Source organism: Copadichromis virginalis, linkage group LG16, assembly GCF_057382275.1.
Source record: "Copadichromis virginalis isolate Kocher_CV1m ecotype Utaka linkage group LG16, C_Virginalis_male_GT1.1, whole genome shotgun sequence".
In the NCBI taxonomy this organism is placed as follows: domain Eukaryota; kingdom Metazoa; phylum Chordata; class Actinopteri; order Cichliformes; family Cichlidae; genus Copadichromis; species Copadichromis virginalis.
In genome coordinates this window covers 7,431,485-7,450,218 of record NC_140633.1, presented here as the reverse complement: position 1 = coordinate 7,450,218, position 18,734 = coordinate 7,431,485, and positions in this window count along the sequence as shown.

Genomic DNA, 18,734 nt, shown 5'->3' with positions numbered 1-18,734 from the left:
ACCCTTTCTTGCACTGAGGTCTGCTTATTGTAAATATCTTGTACTTGTTTGAACACCTTTTCATGTCAAAGTTGGCCTCTGTGCTTATCAGTGTTGGAAAGACTCTTTCTTGCACTGAGGTCTGCTTATTGTAAATATCTTGTACTTGTTTTTACACCTTTTAATGTCAAAGTTGGCCTCTGTGCTTATCAGTGTTGGAAAGACTCTTTCTTGCACTGAGGTCTGCTTATTGTAAATATCTTGTACTTGATTTTTATACCTTTTCATGTCAAAGTTGGCCTCTGTGCTTATCAGTGTTGGAAAGACTCTTTCTTGCACTGAGGGCTGCTTATTGTAAATATCTTGTACTTGATTTTACACCTTTTCATGTCAAAGTTGGCCTCTGTGCTTCTGCAGTGTTAGAAAGACTCTTTCTTGCACTGAGGGCTGCTTATTGTAAATATCTTGTACTTGATTTTACACCTTTTAATGTCAAAGTTGGCCTCTGTGCTTATCAGTGTTAGAAAGACTCTTTCTTGCACTGAGGTCTGCTTATTGTAAATATCTTGTACTTGTTTTTACACCTTTTCATGTCAAAGTTGGCCTCTGTGCTTATCAGTGTTGGAAAGACTCTTTCTTGCACTGAGGTCTGCTTATTGTAAATATCTTGTACTTGTTTTTACACCTTTTCATGTCAAAGTTGGCCTCTGTGCTTATCAGTGTTGGAAAGACTCTTTCTTGCACTGAGGTCTGCTTATTGTGAATATCTTGTACTTGATTTTACACCTTTTAATGTCAAAGTTGGCCTCTGCGCTTCTGCAGTGTTAGAAAGACTCTTTCTTGCACTGAGGTCTGCTTATTGTAAATATCTTGTACTTGTTTTTACACCTTTTCATGTCAAAGTTGGCCTCTTTGCTTTTCAGTGTTGGAAAGACTCTTTCTTGCACTGAGGTCTGCTTATTGTAAATATCTTGTACTTGTTTGAACACCTTTTAATGTCAAAGTTGGCCTCTGTGCTTTTTCAGTGTTGAAAAGACTCTTTCTTGCACTGAGGTCTGCTTATTGTAAATATCTTGTACTTGATTTTACACCTTTTAATGTCAAAGTTGGCCTCTGCGCTTCTGCAGTGTTAGAAAGACTCTTTCTTGCACTGAGGTCTGCTTATTGTAAATATCTTGTACTTGTTTGAACACCTTTTAATGTCAAAGTTGGCCTCTGTGCTTTTTCAGTGTTGAAAAGACTCTTTCTTGCACTGAGGTCTGCTTATTGTAAATATCTTGTACTTGATTTTACACCTTTTAATGTCAAAGTTGGCCTCTGCGCTTCTGCAGTGTTAGAAAGACTCTTTCTTGCACTGAGGTCTGCTTATTGTAAATATCTTGTACTTGTTTGAACACCTTTTAATGTCAAAGTTGGCCTCTGTGCTTTTTCAGTGTTGAAAAGACTCTTTCTTGCACTGAGGTCTGCTTATTGTAAATATCTTGTACTTGATTTTACACCTTTTAATGTCAAAGTTGGCCTCTGTGCTTATCAGTGTTAGAAAGACTCTTTCTTGCACTGAGGTCTGCTTATTGTAAATATCTTGTACTTGTTTTTACACCTTTTCATGTCAAAGTTGGCCTCTGTGCTTATCAGTGTTGGAAAGACTCTTTCTTGCACTGAGGTCTGCTTATTGTAAATATCTTGTACTTGTTTTTACACCTTTTCATGTCAAAGTTGGCCTCTGTGCTTATCAGTGTTGGAAAGACTCTTTCTTGCACTGAGGTCTGCTTATTGTGAATATCTTGTACTTGATTTTACACCTTTTAATGTCAAAGTTGGCCTCTGCGCTTCTGCAGTGTTAGAAAGACTCTTTCTTGCACTGAGGTCTGCTTATTGTAAATATCTTGTACTTGTTTTTACACCTTTTCATGTCAAAGTTGGCCTCTTTGCTTTTCAGTGTTGGAAAGACTCTTTCTTGCACTGAGGTCTGCTTATTGTAAATATCTTGTACTTGTTTGAACACCTTTTAATGTCAAAGTTGGCCTCTGTGCTTTTTCAGTGTTGAAAAGACTCTTTCTTGCACTGAGGTCTGCTTATTGTAAATATCTTGTACTTGATTTTACACCTTTTAATGTCAAAGTTGGCCTCTGCGCTTCTGCAGTGTTAGAAAGACTCTTTCTTGCACTGAGGTCTGCTTATTGTAAATATCTTGTACTTGTTTGAACACCTTTTAATGTCAAAGTTGGCCTCTGTGCTTTTTCAGTGTTGAAAAGACTCTTTCTTGCACTGAGGTCTGCTTATTGTAAATATCTTGTACTTGATTTTACACCTTTTAATGTCAAAGTTGGCCTCTGCGCTTCTGCAGTGTTAGAAAGACTCTTTCTTGCACTGAGGTCTGCTTATTGTAAATATCTTGTACTTGTTTGAACACCTTTTAATGTCAAAGTTGGCCTCTGTGCTTTTTCAGTGTTGAAAAGACTCTTTCTTGCACTGAGGTCTGCTTATTGTAAATATCTTGTACTTGATTTTACACCTTTTAATGTCAAAGTTGGCCTCTGTGCTTTTTCAGTGTTGGAAAGACTCTTTCTTGCACTGAGGTCTGCTTATTGTAAATATCTTGTACTTGTTTGAACACCTTTTCATGTCAAAGTTGGCCTCTGTGCTTCTGCAGTGTTAGAAAGACTCTTTCTTGCACTGAGGGCTGCTTATTGTAAATATCTTGTACTTGTTTGAAGACCTTTTAATGTTAAAGTTGGCCTCTTTGCTTTTTCCGTGTTGGAAAGACTCTTTCTTACACTGAGGTCTGCTTATTGTAAATATCTTGTACTTGATTTTACACCTTTTCATGTCAAAGTTGGCCTCTGTGCTTATCAGTGTTGGAAAGACTCTTTCTTGCACTGAGGTCTGCTTATTGTAAATATCTTGTACTTGATTTTTACACCTTTTCATGTCAAAGTTGGCCTCTGTGCTTCTGCAGTGTTAGAAAGACTCTTTCTTGCACTGAGGTCTGCTTACTGTAAATATCTTGTACTTGTTTTTACACCTTTTCATGTCAAAGTTGGCCTCTTTGCTTTTCAGTGTTGGAAAGACCCTTTCTTGCACTGAGGTCTGCTTATTGTAAATATCTTGTACTTGTTTGAACACCTTTTCATGTCAAAGTTGGCCTCTGTGCTTATCAGTGTTGGAAAGACTCTTTCTTGCACTGAGGTCTGCTTATTGTAAATATCTTGTACTTGTTTTTACACCTTTTAATGTCAAAGTTGGCCTCTGTGCTTATCAGTGTTGGAAAGACTCTTTCTTGCACTGAGGTCTGCTTATTGTAAATATCTTGTACTTGATTTTTATACCTTTTCATGTCAAAGTTGGCCTCTGTGCTTCTGCAGTGTTAGAAAGACTCTTTCTTGCACTGAGGGCTGCTTATTGTAAATATCTTGTACTTGATTTTACACCTTTTAATGTCAAAGTTGGCCTCTGTGCTTATCAGTGTTAGAAAGACTCTTTCTTGCACTGAGGTCTGCTTATTGTAAATATCTTGTACTTGTTTGAACACCTTTTCATGTCAAAGTTGGCCTCTGTGCTTATCAGTGTTGGAAAGACTCTTTCTTGCACTGAGGTCTGCTTATTGTAAATATCTTGTACTTGATTTTTCACCTTTTCATGTCAAAGTTGGCCTCTGTGCTTTTCATTGTTGGAAAGACTCTTTCTTGCACTGAGGTCTGCTTATTGTAAATATCTTGTACTTGTTTGAACACCTTTTCATGTCAAAGTTGGCCTCTGTGCTTTTCATTGTTGGAAAGACTCTTTCTTGCACTGAGGTCTGCTTATTGTAAATATCTTGTACTTGTTTGAACACCTTTTCATGTCAAAGTTGGCCTCTGTGCTTTTTCAGTGTTGGAAAGACTCTTTCTTGCACTGAGGTCTGCTTATTGTGAATATATTGTACTTGTTTTTATACCTTTTAATGTCAAAGTTGGCCTCTGTGCTTTTTCAGTGTTGGAAAGACTCTTTCTTGCACTGAGGTCTGCTTATTGTGAATATATTGTACTTGTTTTTATACCTTTTAATGTCAAAGTTGGCCTCTGTGCTTCTGCAGTGTTAGAAAGACTCTTTCTTGCACTGAGGGCTGCTTATTGTAAATATCTTGTACTTGTTTGAACACCTTTTCATGTCAAAGTTGGCCTCTGTGCTTATCAGTGTTGGAAAGACTCTTTCTTGCACTGAGGTCTGCTTATTGTAAATATCTTGTACTTGTTTTTACACCTTTTCATGTCAAAGTTGGCCTCTGTGCTTATCAGTGTTGGAAAGACTCTTTCTTGCACTGAGGTCTGCTTATTGTAAATATCTTGTACTTGTTTGAACACCTTTTCATGTCAAAGTTGGCCTCTGTGCTTCTGCAGTGTTAGAAAGACTCTTTCTTGCACTGAGGGCTGCTTATTGTAAATATCTTGTACTTGTTTGAAGACCTTTTCATGTCAAAGTTGGCCTCTGTGCTTATCAGTGTTAGAAAGACTCTTTCTTGCACTGAGGGCTGCTTATTGTAAATATCTTGTACTTGTTTGAAGACCTTTTCATGTCAAAGTTGGCCTCTGTGCTTATCAGTGTTAGAAAGACTCTTTCTTGCACTGAGGGCTGCTTATTGTAAATATCTTGTACTTGTTTGAAGACCTTTTCATGTCAAAGTTGGCCTCTGTGCTTATCAGTGTTGGAAAGACTCTTTCTTGCACTGAGGTCTGCTTATTGTAAATATCTTGTACTTGTTTGAACACCTTTTCATGTCAAAGTTGGCCTCTGTGCTTCTGCAGTGTTAGAAAGACTCTTTCTTGCACTGAGGGCTGCTTATTGTAAATATCTTGTACTTGATTTTACACCTTTTAATGTCAAAGTTGGCCTCTGTGCTTATCAGTGTTGGAAAGACTCTTTCTTGCACTGAGGTCTGCTTATTGTAAATATCTTGTACTTGTTTTTACACCTTTTCATGTCAAAGTTGGCCTCTGTGCTTATCAGTGTTGGAAAGACTCTTTCTTGCACTGAGGTCTGCTTATTGTAAATATCTTGTACTTGTTTTTACACCTTTTCATGTCAAAGTTGGCCTCTGTGCTTATCAGTGTTGGAAAGACTCTTTCTTGCACTGAGGTCTGCTTATTGTAAATATCTTGTACTTGTTTTTACACCTTTTAATGTCAAAGTTGGCCTCTGTGCTTATCAGTGTTGGAAAGACTCTTTCTTGCACTGAGGTCTGCTTATTGTAAATATCTTGTACTTGATTTTTATACCTTTTCATGTCAAAGTTGGCCTCTGTGCTTCTGCAGTGTTGGAAAGACTCTTTCTTGCACTGAGGTCTGCTTATTGTAAATATCTTGTACTTGATTTTTATACCTTTTAATGTCAAAGTTGGCCTCTGTGCTTATCAGTGTTGGAAAGACTCTTTCTTGCACTGAGGTCTGCTTATTGTAAATATCTTGTACTTGTTTGAACACCTTTTCATGTCAAAGTTGGCCTCTGTGCTTATCAGTGTTGGAAAGACTCTTTCTTGCACTGAGGTCTGCTTATTGTAAATATCTTGTACTTGTTTGAACACCTTTTAATGTCAAAGTTGGCCTCTGTGCTTTTTCAGTGTTGGAAAGACTCTTTCTTGCACTGAGGTCTGCTTATTGTAAATATCTTGTACTTGTTTGAACACCTTTTAATGTCAAAGTTGGCCTCTGTGCTTTTTCAGTGTTGGAAAGACTCTTTCTTGCACTGAGGTCTGCTTATTGTAAATATCTTGTACTTGTTTTTACACCTTTTAATGTCAAAGTTGGCCTCTGTGCTTTTCAGTGTTGGAAAGACCCTTTCTTGCACTGAGGTCTGCTTATTGTAAATATCTTGTACTTGTTTTTACACCTTTTAATGTCAAAGTTGGCCTCTGTGCTTTTTCAGTGTTGGAAAGACTCTTTCTTGCACTGAGGTCCGCTTATTGTAAATATCTTGTACTTGTTTGAACACCTTTTCATGTCAAAGTTGGCCTCTGTGCTTTTTCAGTGTTGGAAAGACTCTTTCTTGCACTGAGGTCTGCTTATTGTAAATATCTTGTACTTGTTTGAACACCTTTTCATGTCAAAGTTGGCCTCTTTGCTTTTCAGTGTTGGAAAGACTCTTTCTTGCACTGAGGTCTGCTTATTGTAAATATCTTGTACTTGTTTGAACACCTTTTCATGTCAAAGTTGGCCTCTGTGCTTGTCAGTGTTAGAAAGACTCTTTCTTGCACTGAGGTCTGCTTATTGTAAATATCTTGTACTTGTTTTTACACCTTTTAATGTCAAAGTTGGCCTCTGCGCTTCTGCAGTGTTAGAAAGACTCTTTCTTGCACTGAGGTCTGCTTATTGTAAATATCTTGTACTTGTTTGAACACCTTTTAATGTCAAAGTTGGCCTCTGTGCTTATCAGTGTTGGAAAGACTCTTTCTTGCACTGAGGTCTGCTTATTGTAAATATCTTGTACTTGTTTTTACACCTTTTCATGTCAAAGTTGGCCTCTGTGCTTATCAGTGTTGGAAAGACTCTTTCTTGCACTGAGGTCTGCTTATTGTAAATATCTTGTACTTGTTTGAACACCTTTTCATGTCAAAGTTGGCCTCTGTGCTTATCAGTGTTGGAAAGACTCTTTCTTGCACTGAGGTCTGCTTATTGTAAATATCTTGTACTTGATTTTACACCTTTTAATGTCAAAGTTGGCCTCTGCGCTTCTGCAGTGTTAGAAAGACTCTTTCTTGCATTGAGGTCTGCTTATTGTAAATATCTTGTACTTGTTTGAACACCTTTTCATGTCAAAGTTGGCCTCTGTGCTTGTCAGTGTTAGAAAGACTCTTTCTTGCACTGAGGTCTGTTTATTGTAAATATCTTGTACTTGTTTTTACACCTTTTAATGTCAAAGTTGGCCTCTGTGCTTTTTCCGTGTTGGAAAGGCTCTTTCTTGCACCGAGGTCTGCTTATTGTAAATATCTTGTACTTGATTTTACACCTTTTAATGTCAAAGTTGGCCTCTGTGCTTATCAGTGTTGGAAAGACTCTTTCTTGCAATGAGGTCTGCTTATTGTAAATATCTTGTACTTGATTTTACACCTTTTAATGTCAAAGTTGGCCTTTGTGCTTATCAGTGTTGGAAAGACTCTTTCTTGCACTGAGGTCTGCTTATTGTAAATATCTTGTACTTGTTTGAACACCTTTTCATGTCAAAGTTGGCCTCTGTGCTTATCAGTGTTGGAAAGACTCTTTCTTGCACTGAGGTCTGCTTATTGTAAATATCTTGTACTTGATTTTTACACCTTTTAATGTCAAAGTTGGCCTCTGTGCTTCTGCAGTGTTAGAAAGACTCTTTCTTGCACTGAGGGCTGCTTATTGTAAATATCTTGTACTTGTTTGAAGACCTTTTAATGTTAAAGTTGGCCTCTGTGCTTATCAGTGTTAGAAAGACTCTTTCTTGCACTGAGGTCTGCTTATTGTAAATATCTTGTACTTGTTTGAAGACCTTTTAATGTCAAAGTTGGCCTCTGTGCTTTTTCAGTGTTGGAAAGACTCTTTCTTGCACTGAGGTCTGCTTATTGTGAATATCTTGTACTTGTTTGAACACCTATTAATGTCAAAGTTGGCCTCTGTGCTTATCAGTGTTAGAAAGACTCTTTCTTGCACTGAGGTCTGCTTATTGTGAATATCTTGTACTTGTTTGAACACCTATTAATGTCAAAGTTGGCCTCTGTGCTTATCAGTGTTAGAAAGACTCTTTCTTGCACTGAGGTCTGCTTATTGTAAATATCTTGTACTTGTTTTTACACCTTTTCATGTCAAAGTTGGCCTCTGTGCTTGTCAGTGTTGGAAAGACTCTTTCTTGCACTGAGGTCTGCTTATTGTAAATATCTTGTACTTGATTTTTACACCTTTTCATGTCAAAGTTGGCCTCTGTGCTTTTCATTGTTGGAAAGACTCTTTCTTGCACTGAGGTCTGCTTATTGTAAATATCTTGTACTTGATTTTTACACCTTTTCATGTCAAAGTTGGCCTCTGTGCTTTTCATTGTTGGAAAGACTCTTTCTTGCACTGAGGTCTGCTTATTGTGAATATCTTGTACTTGTTTGAACACCTATTAATGTCAAAGTTGGCCTCTGTGCTTATCAGTGTTAGAAAGACTCTTTCTTGCACTGAGGTCTGCTTATTGTAAATATCTTGTACTTGTTTTTACACCTTTTCATGTCAAAGTTGGCCTCTGTGCTTTTTCAGTGTTGGAAAGACTCTTTCTTGCACTGAGGTCTGCTTATTGTAAATATCTTGTACTTGTTTGAACACCTTTTCATGTCAAAGTTGGCCTCTGTGCTTATCAGTGTTGGAAAGACTCTTTCTTGCACTGAGGTCTGCTTATTGTAAATATCTTGTACTTGTTTGAACACCTTTTAATGTCAAAGTTGGCCTCTGTGCTTATCAGTGTTGGAAAGACTCTTTCTTGCACTGAGGTCTGCTTATTGTGAATATCTTGTACTTGTTTGAACACCTATTAATGTCAAAGTTGGCCTCTGTGCTTATCAGTGTTAAAAAGACTCTTTCTTGCACTGAGGTCTGCTTATTGTAAATATCTTGTACTTGTTTTTACACCTTTTCATGTCAAAGTTGGCCTCTGTGCTTTTTCAGTGTTGGAAAGACTCTTTCTTGCACTGAGGTCTGCTTATTGTAAATATCTTGTACTTGTTTGAACACCTTTTCATGTCAAAGTTGGCCTCTGTGCTTATCAGTGTTGGAAAGACTCTTTCTTGCACTGAGGTCTGCTTATTGTAAATATCTTGTACTTGTTTGAACACCTTTTAATGTCAAAGTTGGCCTCTGTGCTTATCAGTGTTGGAAAGACTCTTTCTTGCACTGAGGTCTGCTTATTGTAAATATCTTGTACTTGATTTTTACACCTTTTCATGTCAAAGTTGGCCTCTGTGCTTTTTCAGTGTTGGAAAGACTCTTTCTTGCACTAAGGTCTGCTTATTGTAAATATCTTGTACTTGATTTTACACCTTTTAATGTCAAAGTTGGCCTCTGTGCTTCTGCAGTGTTAGAAAGACTCTTTCTTGCACTGAGGTCTGCTTATTGTAAATATCTTGTACTTGTTTTTACACCTTTTCATGTCAAAGTTGGCCTCTGTGCTTTTTCATTGTTGGAAAGACTCTTTCTTGCACTGAGGTCTGCTTATTGTAAATATCTTGTACTTGTTTGAACACCTTTTAATGTCAAAGTTGGCCTCTGTGCTTTTTCAGTGTTGGAAAGACTCTTTCTTGCACTGAGGTCTGCTTATTGTGAATATCTTGTACTTGTTTTTACACCTTTTCATGTCAAAGTTGGCCTCTGTGCTTGTCAGTGTTGGAAAGACTCTTTCTTGCACTGAGGTCTGCTTATTGTAAATATCTTGTACTTGTTTTTACACCTTTTCATGTCAACGTTGGCCTCTGTGCTTTTCAGTGTTGAAAAGACTCTTTCTTGCACTGAGGTCTGCTTATTGTGAATATCTTGTACTTGATTTTTACACCTTTTCATGTCAAAGTTGGCCTCTGTGCTTTTTCAGTGTTGGAAAGACTCTTTCTTGCACTGAGGTCTGCTTATTGTAAATATCTTGTACTTGTTTTTACACCTTTTCATGTCAACGTTGGCCTCTGTGCTTTTCAGTGTTGAAAAGACTCTTTCTTGCACTGAGGTCTGCTTATTGTGAATATCTTGTACTTGATTTTTACACCTTTTCATGTCAAAGTTGGCCTCTGTGCTTTTCATTGTTGGAAAGACGCTTTCTTGCACTGAGGTCTGCTTATTGTAAATATCTTGTACTTGTTTGAACACCTTTTCATGTCAAAGTTGGCCTCTGTGCTTTTCATTGTTGGAAAGACTCTTTCTTGCACTGAGGTCTGCTTATTGTAAATATCTTGTACTTGTTTGAAGACCTTTTCATGTTAAAGTTGGCCTCTTTGCTTTTTCCGTGTTGGAAAGACTCTTTCTTGCACTGAGGTCTGCTTATTGTAAATATCTTGTACTTGTTTTTACACCTTTTAATGTCAAAGTTGGCCTCTGTGCTTTTTCATTGTTGGAAAGACTCTTTCTTGCACTGAGGTCTGCTTATTGTAAATATCTTGTAGTTGTTTGAAGACCTTTTAATGTTAAAGTTGGCCTCTGTGCTTGTCAGTGTTGGAAAGACTCTTTCTTGCACTAAGGTCTGCTTATTGTAAATATCTTGTACTTGATTTTACACCTTTTAATGTCAAAGTTGGCCTCTGTGCTTGTCAGTGTTAGAAAGACTCTTTCTTGCACTGAGGTCTGCTTATTGTAAATATCTTGTACTTGTTTTTACACCTTTTAATGTCAAAGTTGGCCTCTGTGCTTTTTCAGTGTTGAAAAGACTCTTTCTTGCACTGAGGTCTGCTTATTGTAAATATCTTGTACTTGATTTTACACCTTTTAATGTCAAAGTTGGCCTCTGTGCTTGTCAGTGTTAGAAAGACTCTTTCTTGCACTGAGGTCTGCTTATTGTAAATATCTTGTACTTGTTTTTACACCTTTTAATGTCAAAGTTGGCCTCTGTGCTTTTTCCGTGTTGGAAAGACTCTTTCTTGCACTGAGGTCTGCTTATTGTAAATATCTTGTACTTGTTTTTACACCTTTTAATGTCAAAGTTGGCCTCTGTGCTTTTTCCGTGTTGGAAAGACTCTTTCTTGCACCGAGGTCTGCTTATTGTAAATATCTTGTACTTGTTTTTACACCTTTTAATGTCAAAGTTGGCCTCTGTGCTTATCAGTGTTGGAAAGACTCTTTCTTGCACTGAGGTCTGCTTATTGTAAATATCTTGTACTTGTTTGAACACCTTTTAATGTCAAAGTTGGCCTCTGTGCTTATCAGTGTTGGAAAGACTCTTTCTTGCACTGAGGTCTGCTTATTGTAAATATCTTGTACTTGTTTGAACACCTTTTAATGTCAAAGTTGGCCTCTGTGCTTTTTCAGAGTTGGAAAGCCTCTTTCTTGCACTGAGGTCTGCTTATTGTAAATATCTTGTACTTGATTTTATACCTTTTCATGTCAAAGTTGGCCTCTGTGCTTGTCAGTGTTGGAAAGACTCTTTCTTGCACTGAGGTCTGCTTATTGTAAATATCTTGTACTTGTTTTTACACCTTTTCATGTCAAAGTTGGCCTCTGTGCTTGTCAGTGTTGGAAAGACTCTTTCTTGCACTGAGGTCTGCTTATTGTAAATATCTTGTACTTGTTTGAACACCTTTTCATGTCAAAGTTGGCCTCTGTGCTTTTCATTGTTGGAAAGACTCTTTCTTGCACTGAGGTCTGCTTATTGTAAATATCTTGTACTTGTTTTTATACCTTTTAATGTCAAAGTTGGCCTCTGTGCTTGTCAGTGTTGGAAAGACTCTTTCTTGCACTGAGGTCTGCTTATTGTAAATATCTTGTACTTGATTTTACACCTTTTCATGTCAAAGTTGGCCTCTGTGCTTTTCAGTTTTGAAAAGACTCTTTCTTGCACTGAGGTCTGCTTATTGTAAATATCTTGTACTTGTTTGAACACCTTTTAATGTCAAAGTTGGCCTCTGTGCTTTTCATTGTTGGAAAGACTCTTTCTTGCACTGAGGTCTGCTTATTGTAAATATCTTGTACTTGTTTTTACACCTTTTCATGTCAAAGTTGGCCTCTGTGCTTTTCAGTTTTGAAAAGACTCTTTCTTGCACTGAGGTCTGCTTATTGTAAATATCTTGTACTTGTTTGAAGACCTTTTCATGTTAAAGTTGGCCTCTTTGCTTTTTCCGTGTTGGAAAGACTCTTTCTTGCACTGAGGTCTGCTTATTGTAAATATCTTGTACTTGTTTTTACACCTTTTAATGTCAAATTTGGCCTCTGTGCTTATCAGTGTTGGAAAGACTCTTTCTTGCACTGAGGTCTGCTTATTGTGAATATCTTGTACTTGTTTGAACACCTTTTAATGTCAAAGTTGGCCTCTGCGCTTCCTCAGTGTTAGAAAGACTCTTTCTTGCACTGAGGTCTGCTTATTGTGAATATCTTGTACTTGTTTGAACACCTTTTCATGTCAAAGTTGGCCTCTGTGCTTATCAGTGTTGGAAAGACTCTTTCTTGCACTGAGGTCTGCTTATTGTAAATATCTTGTACTTGTTTGAACACCTTTTAATGTCAAAGTTGGCCTCTGTGCTTATCAGTGTTGGAAAGACTCTTTCTTGCACTGAGGTCTGCTTATTGTAAATATCTTGTACTTGTTTGAACACCTTTTAATGTCAAAGTTGGCCTCTGTGCTTATCAGTGTTGGAAAGACTCTTTCTTGCACTGAGGTCTGCTTATTGTAAATATCTTGTACTTGTTTGAACACCTTTTAATGTTAAAGTTGGCCTCTGTGCTTTTTCAGTGTTGAAAAGACTCTTTCTTGCACTGAGGTCTGCTTATTGTAAATATCTTGTACTTGATTTTACACCTTTTAATGTCAAAGTTGGCCTCTGTGCTTTTTCAGTGTTAGAAAGACTCTTTCTTGCACTGAGGTCTGCTTATTGTAAATATCTTGTACTTGTTTGAACACCTTTTCATGTCAAAGTTGGCCTCTGTGCTTATCAGTGTTGGAAAGACTCTTTCTTGCACTGAGGTCTGCTTATTGTAAATATCTTGTACTTGTTTGAACACCTTTTCATGTCAAAGTTGGCCTCTGTGCTTCTGCAGTGTTAGAAAGACTCTTTCTTGCACTGAGGGCTGCTTATTGTAAATATCTTGTACTTGTTTGAAGACCTTTTAATGTCAAAGTTGGCCTCTGTGCTTATCAGTGTTAGAAAGACTCTTTCTTGCACTGAGGTCTGCTTATTGTAAATATCTTGTACTTGTTTGAACACCTTTTCATGTCAAAGTTGGCCTCTGTGCTTCTGCAGTGTTAGAAAGACTCTTTCTTGCACTGAGGGCTGCTTATTGTAAATATCTTGTACTTGTTTGAACACCTTTTAATGTCAAAGTTGGCCTCTTTGCTTTTTCCGTGTTGGAAAGACTCTTTCTTGCACTGAGGGCTGCTTATTGTAAATATCTTGTACTTGTTTGAACACCTTTTCATGTCAAAGTTGGCCTCTGTGCTTGTCAGTGTTGGAAAGACTCTTTCTTGCACTGAGGGCTGCTTATTGTAAATATCTTGTACTTGTTTGAACACCTTTTCATGTCAAAGTTGGCCTCTGTGCTTGTCAGTGTTGGAAAGACTCTTTCTTGCACTGAGGGCTGCTTATTGTAAATATCTTGTACTTGTTTGAACACCTTTTCATGTCAAAGTTGGCCTCTGTGCTTATCAGTGATGGAAAGACTCTTTCTTGCACTGAGGTCTGCTTATTGTAAATATCTTGTACTTGTTTGAACACCTTTTCATGTCAAAGTTGGCCTCTGTGCTTGTCAGTGTTGGAAAAACACGTTTTTGCACTGAGGTCTGCTTATTGTAAATATCTTGTACTTGTTTGAACACCTTTTAATGTCAAAGTTGGCCTCTGTGCTTATCAGTGTTGGAAAGACTCTTTCTTGCACTGAGGTCTGCTTATTGTAAATATCTTGTACTTGTTTGAACACCTTTTAATGTCAAAGTTGGCCTCTGTGCTTATCAGTGTTGGAAAGACTCTTTCTTGCACTGAGGTCTGCTTATTGTAAATATCTTGTACTTGTTTGAACACCTTTTAATGTTAAAGTTGGCCTCTGTGCTTTTTCAGTGTTGAAAAGACTCTTTCTTGCACTGAGGTCTGCTTATTGTAAATATCTTGTACTTGATTTTACACCTTTTAATGTCAAAGTTGGCCTCTGTGCTTTTTCAGTGTTAGAAAGACTCTTTCTTGCACTGAGGGCTGCTTATTGTAAATATCTTGTACTTGTTTTTACACCTTTTCATGTCAAAGTTGGCCTCTGTGCTTATCAGTGTTGGAAAGACTCTTTCTTGCACTGAGGTCTGCTTATTGTAAATATCTTGTACTTGTTTGAACACCTTTTCATGTCAAAGTTGGCCTCTGTGCTTCTGCAGTGTTAGAAAGACTCTTTCTTGCACTGAGGGCTGCTTATTGTAAATATCTTGTACTTGTTTGAAGACCTTTTAATGTTAAAGTTGGCCTCTTTGCTTTTTCCGTGTTGGAAAGACTCTTTCTTGCACTGAGGGCTGCTTATTGTAAATATCTTGTACTTGTTTGAACACCTTTTAATGTCAAAGTTGGCCTCTTTGCTTTTTCCGTGTTGGAAAGACTCTTTCTTGCACTGAGGGCTGCTTATTGTAAATATCTTGTACTTGTTTGAACACCTTTTCATGTCAAAGTTGGCCTCTGTGCTTGTCAGTGTTGGAAAGACTCTTTCTTGCACTGAGGGCTGCTTATTGTAAATATCTTGTACTTGTTTGAACACCTTTTCATGTCAAAGTTGGCCTCTGCGCTTCTGCAGTGTTAGAAAGACTCTTTCTTGCACTGAGGGCTACTTATTGTAAATATCTTGTACTTGTTTGAACACCTTTTCATGTCAAAGTTGGCCTCTGCGCTTCTGCAGTGTTAGAAAGACTCTTTCTTGCACTGAGGGCTGCTTATTGTAAATATCTTGTACTTGTTTGAACACCTTTTCATGTCAAAGTTGGCCTCTGTGCTTATCAGTGATGGAAAGACTCTTTCTTGCACTGAGGTCTGCTTATTGTAAATATCTTGTACTTGTTTGAACACCTTTTAATGTCAAAGTTGGCCTCTGCGCTTCTGCAGTGTTAGAAAGACTCTTTCTTGCACTGAGGTCTGCTTATTGTAAATATCTTGTACTTGTTTAAACACCTTTTCATGTCAAAGTTGGCCTCTGTGCTTGTCAGTGTTGGAAAGACACGTTTTTGCACTGAGGTCTGCTTATTGTAAATATCTTGTACTTGTTTTTACACCTTTTAATGTCAAAGTTGGCCTCTGTGCTTATCAGTGTTGGAAAGACTCTTTCTTGCACTGAGGTCTGCTTATTGTAAATATCTTGTACTTGTTTGAACACCTTTTAATGTCAAAGTTGGCCTCTGTGCTTATCAGTGTTGGAAAGACTCTTTCTTGCACTGAGGGCTACTTATTGTAAATATCTTGTACTTGTTTGAAGAACTTTTAATGTTAAAGTTGGCCTCTTTGCTTTTTCAGTGTTGAAAAGACTCTTTCTTGCACTGAGGTCTGCTTATTGTAAATATCTTGTACTTGTTTTTACACCTTTTAATGTCAAAGTTGGCCTCTGTGCTTATCAGTGTTGGAAAGACTCTTTCTTGCACTGAGGGCTGCTTATTGTGAATATCTTGTACTTGTTTGAACACCTTTTAATGTCAAAGTTGGCCTCTGTGCTTATCAGTGTTAGAAAGACACGTTTTTGCACTGAGGTCTGCTTATTGTAAATATCTTGTACTTGTTTTTATACCTTTTAATGTCAAAGTTGGCCTCTGTGCTTGTCAGTGTTGGAAAGACACGTTTTTGCACTGAGGTCTGCTTATTGTTAATATATTGTACTTGTTTTTATACCTTTTAATGTCAAAGTTGGCCTCTGTGCTTGTCAGTGTTGGAAAGACACGTTTTTGCACTGAGGTCTGCTTATTGTAAATATCTTGTACTTGTTTGAACACCTTTTAATGTCAAAGTTGGCCTCTGTGCTTTTTCAGTGTTGGAAAGACTCTTTCTTGCACTGAGGTCTGCTTATTGTAAATATCTTGTACTTGTTTGAACACCTTTTAATGTCAAAGTTGGCCTCTGTGCTTTTTCAGTGTTGGAAAGACTCTTTCTTGCACTGAGGTCTGCTTATTGTAAATATCTTGTACTTGTTTGAACACCTTTTCATGTCAAAGTTGGCCTCTGTGCTTTTTCAGTGTTGAAAAGACTCTTTCTTGCACTGAGGTCTGCTTATTGTAAATATCTTGTACTTGATTTTACACCTTTTAATGTCAAAGTTGGCCTCTGCGCTTGTCAGTGTTGGAAAGACACGTTTTTGCACTGAGGTCTGCTTATTGTAAATATCTTGTACTTGTTTGAACACCTTTTAATGTCAAAGTTGGCCTCTGTGCTTTTTCAGTGTTGGAAAGACTCTTTCTTGCACTGAGGTCTGCTTATTGTAAATATCTTGTACTTCTTTGAACACCTTTTCATGTCAAAGTTGGCCTCTGTGCTTTTTCAGTGTTAGAAAGACTCTTTCTTGCACTGAGGGCTACTTATTGTAAATATCTTGTACTTGATTTTACACCTTTTAATGTCAAAGTTGGCCTCTGTGCTTTTTCAGTGTTAGAAAGACTCTTTCTTGCACTGAGGTCTGCTTATTGTAAATATCTTGTACTTGTTTGAAGACCTTTTAATGTTAAAGTTGGCCTCTTTGCTTTTTCCGTGTTGGAAAGACTCTTTCTTGCACTGAGGGCTGCTTATTGTAAATATCTTGTACTTGTTTGAACACCTTTTAATGTCAAAGTTGGCCTCTGTGCTTTTTAAGTGTTGAAAAGACTCTTTCTTGCACTGAGGTCTGCTTATTGTAAATATCTTGTACTTGATTTTACACCTTTTAATGTCAAAGTTGGCCTCTGCGCTTGTCAGTGTTGGAAAGACACGTTTTTGCACTGAGGTCTGCTTATTGTTAATATCTTGTACTTGTTTGAACACCTTTTCATGTCAAAGTTGGCCTCTGTGCTTATCAGTGTTGGAAAGACTCTTTCTTGCACTGAGGTCTGCTTATTGTAAATATCTTGTACTTGTTTGAACACCTTTTCATGTCAAAGTTGGCCTCTGTGCTTATCAGTGTTGGAAAGACTCTTTCTTGCACTGAGGTCTGCTTATTGTAAATATCTTGTACTTGTTTGAACACCTTTTCATGTCAAAGTTGGCCTCTGTGCTTATCAGTGTTGGAAAGACTCTTTCTTGCACTGAGGTCTGCTTATTGTAAATATCTTGTACTTGTTTGAACACCTTTTAATGTCAAAGTTGGCCTCTGTGCTTATCAGTGTTAGAAAGACACGTTTTTGCACTGAGGTCTGCTTATTGTAAATATCTTGTACTTGTTTTTATACCTTTTAATGTCAAAGTTGGCCTCTGTGCTTCTGCAGTGTTAGAAAGACTCTTTCTTGCACTGAGGGCTACTTATTGTAAATATCTTGTACTTGATTTTGCACCTTTTAATGTCAAAGTTGGCCTCTGTGCTTTTTCAGTGTTAGAAAGACTCTTTCTTGCACTGAGGTCTGCTTATTGTAAATATCTTGTACTTGTTTGAAGACCTTTTAATGTTAAAGTTGGCCTCTTTGCTTTTTCCGTGTTGGAAAGACTCTTTCTTGCACTGAGGTCTGCTTATTGTAAATATCTTGTACTTGTTTTTATACCTTTTAATGTCAAAGTTGGCCTCTGTGCTTATCAGTGTTGGAAAGACTCTTTCTTGCACTGAGGTCTGCTTATTGTAAATATCTTGTACTTGTTTGAACACCTTTTAATGTCAAAGTTGGCCTCTGTGCTTTTTCAGTGTTGGAAAGACTCTTTCTTGCACTGAGGTCTGCTTATTGTAAATATCTTGTACTTGTTTGAACACCTTTTAATGTCAAAGTTGGCCTCTGTGCTTTTTCAGTGTTGGAAAGACTCTTTCTTGCACTGAGGTCTGCTTATTGTAAATATCTTGTACTTGTTTGAACACCTTTTAATGTCAAAGTTGGCCTCTGTGCTTTTTCAGTGTTGGAAAGACTCTTTCTTGCACTGAGGTCTGCTTATTGTAAATATCTTGTACTTGTTTGAAGACCTTTTAATGTCAAAGTTGGCCTCTGTGCTTTTTCAGTGTTGGAAAGGCTCTTTCTTGCACTGAGGTCTGCTTATTGTAAATATCTTGTACTTGTTTGAACACCTTTTCATGTCAAAGTTGGCCTCTGTGCTTCTGCAGTGTTAGAAAGACTCTTTCTTGCACTGAGGGCTACTTATTGTAAATATCTTGTACTTGTTTGAAGACCTTTTAATGTTAAAGTTGGCCTCTGTGCTTTTTCAGTGTTGAAAAGACTCTTTCTTGCACTGAGGGCTGCTTATTGTAAATATCTTGTACTTGTTTGAACACCTTTTCATGTCAAAGTTGGCCTCTGTGCTTTTTCAGTGTTGAAAAGACTCTTTCTTGCACTGAGGTCTGCTTATTGTAAATATCTTGTACTTGTTTTTATACCTTTTCATGTCAAAGTTGGCCTCTGTGCTTCTGCAGTGTTAGAAAGACTCTTTCTTGCACTGAGGTCTGCTTATTGTAAATATCTTGTACTTGTTTGAACACCTTTTAATGTTAAAGTTGGCCTCTGTGCTTTTTCCGTGTTGGAAAGGCTCTTTCTTGCACTGAGGTCTGCTTATTGCAAATATCTTGTACTTGTTTGAACACCTTTTCATGTCAAAGTTGGCCTCTGTGCTTTTGCAGTGTTAGAAAGACTCTTTCTTGCACTGAGGTCTGCTTATTGTAAATATCTTGTACTTGTTTGAACACCTTTTCATGTCAAAGTTGGCCTCTGTGCTTCTGCAGTGTTAGAAAGGCTCTTTCTTGCACTGAGGGCTGCTTATTGTAAATATCTTGTACTTGTTTGAACACCTTTTAATGTCAAAGTTGGCCTCTGTGCTTCTGCAGTGTTAGAAAGGCTCTTTCTTGCACTGAGGGCTGCTTATTGTAAATATCTTGTACTTGTTTGAACACCTTTTAATGTCAAAGTTGGCCTCTGTGCTTCTGCAGTGTTAGAAAGACTCTTTCTTGCACTGAGGTCTGCTTATTGTAAATATCTTGTACTTGTTTGAA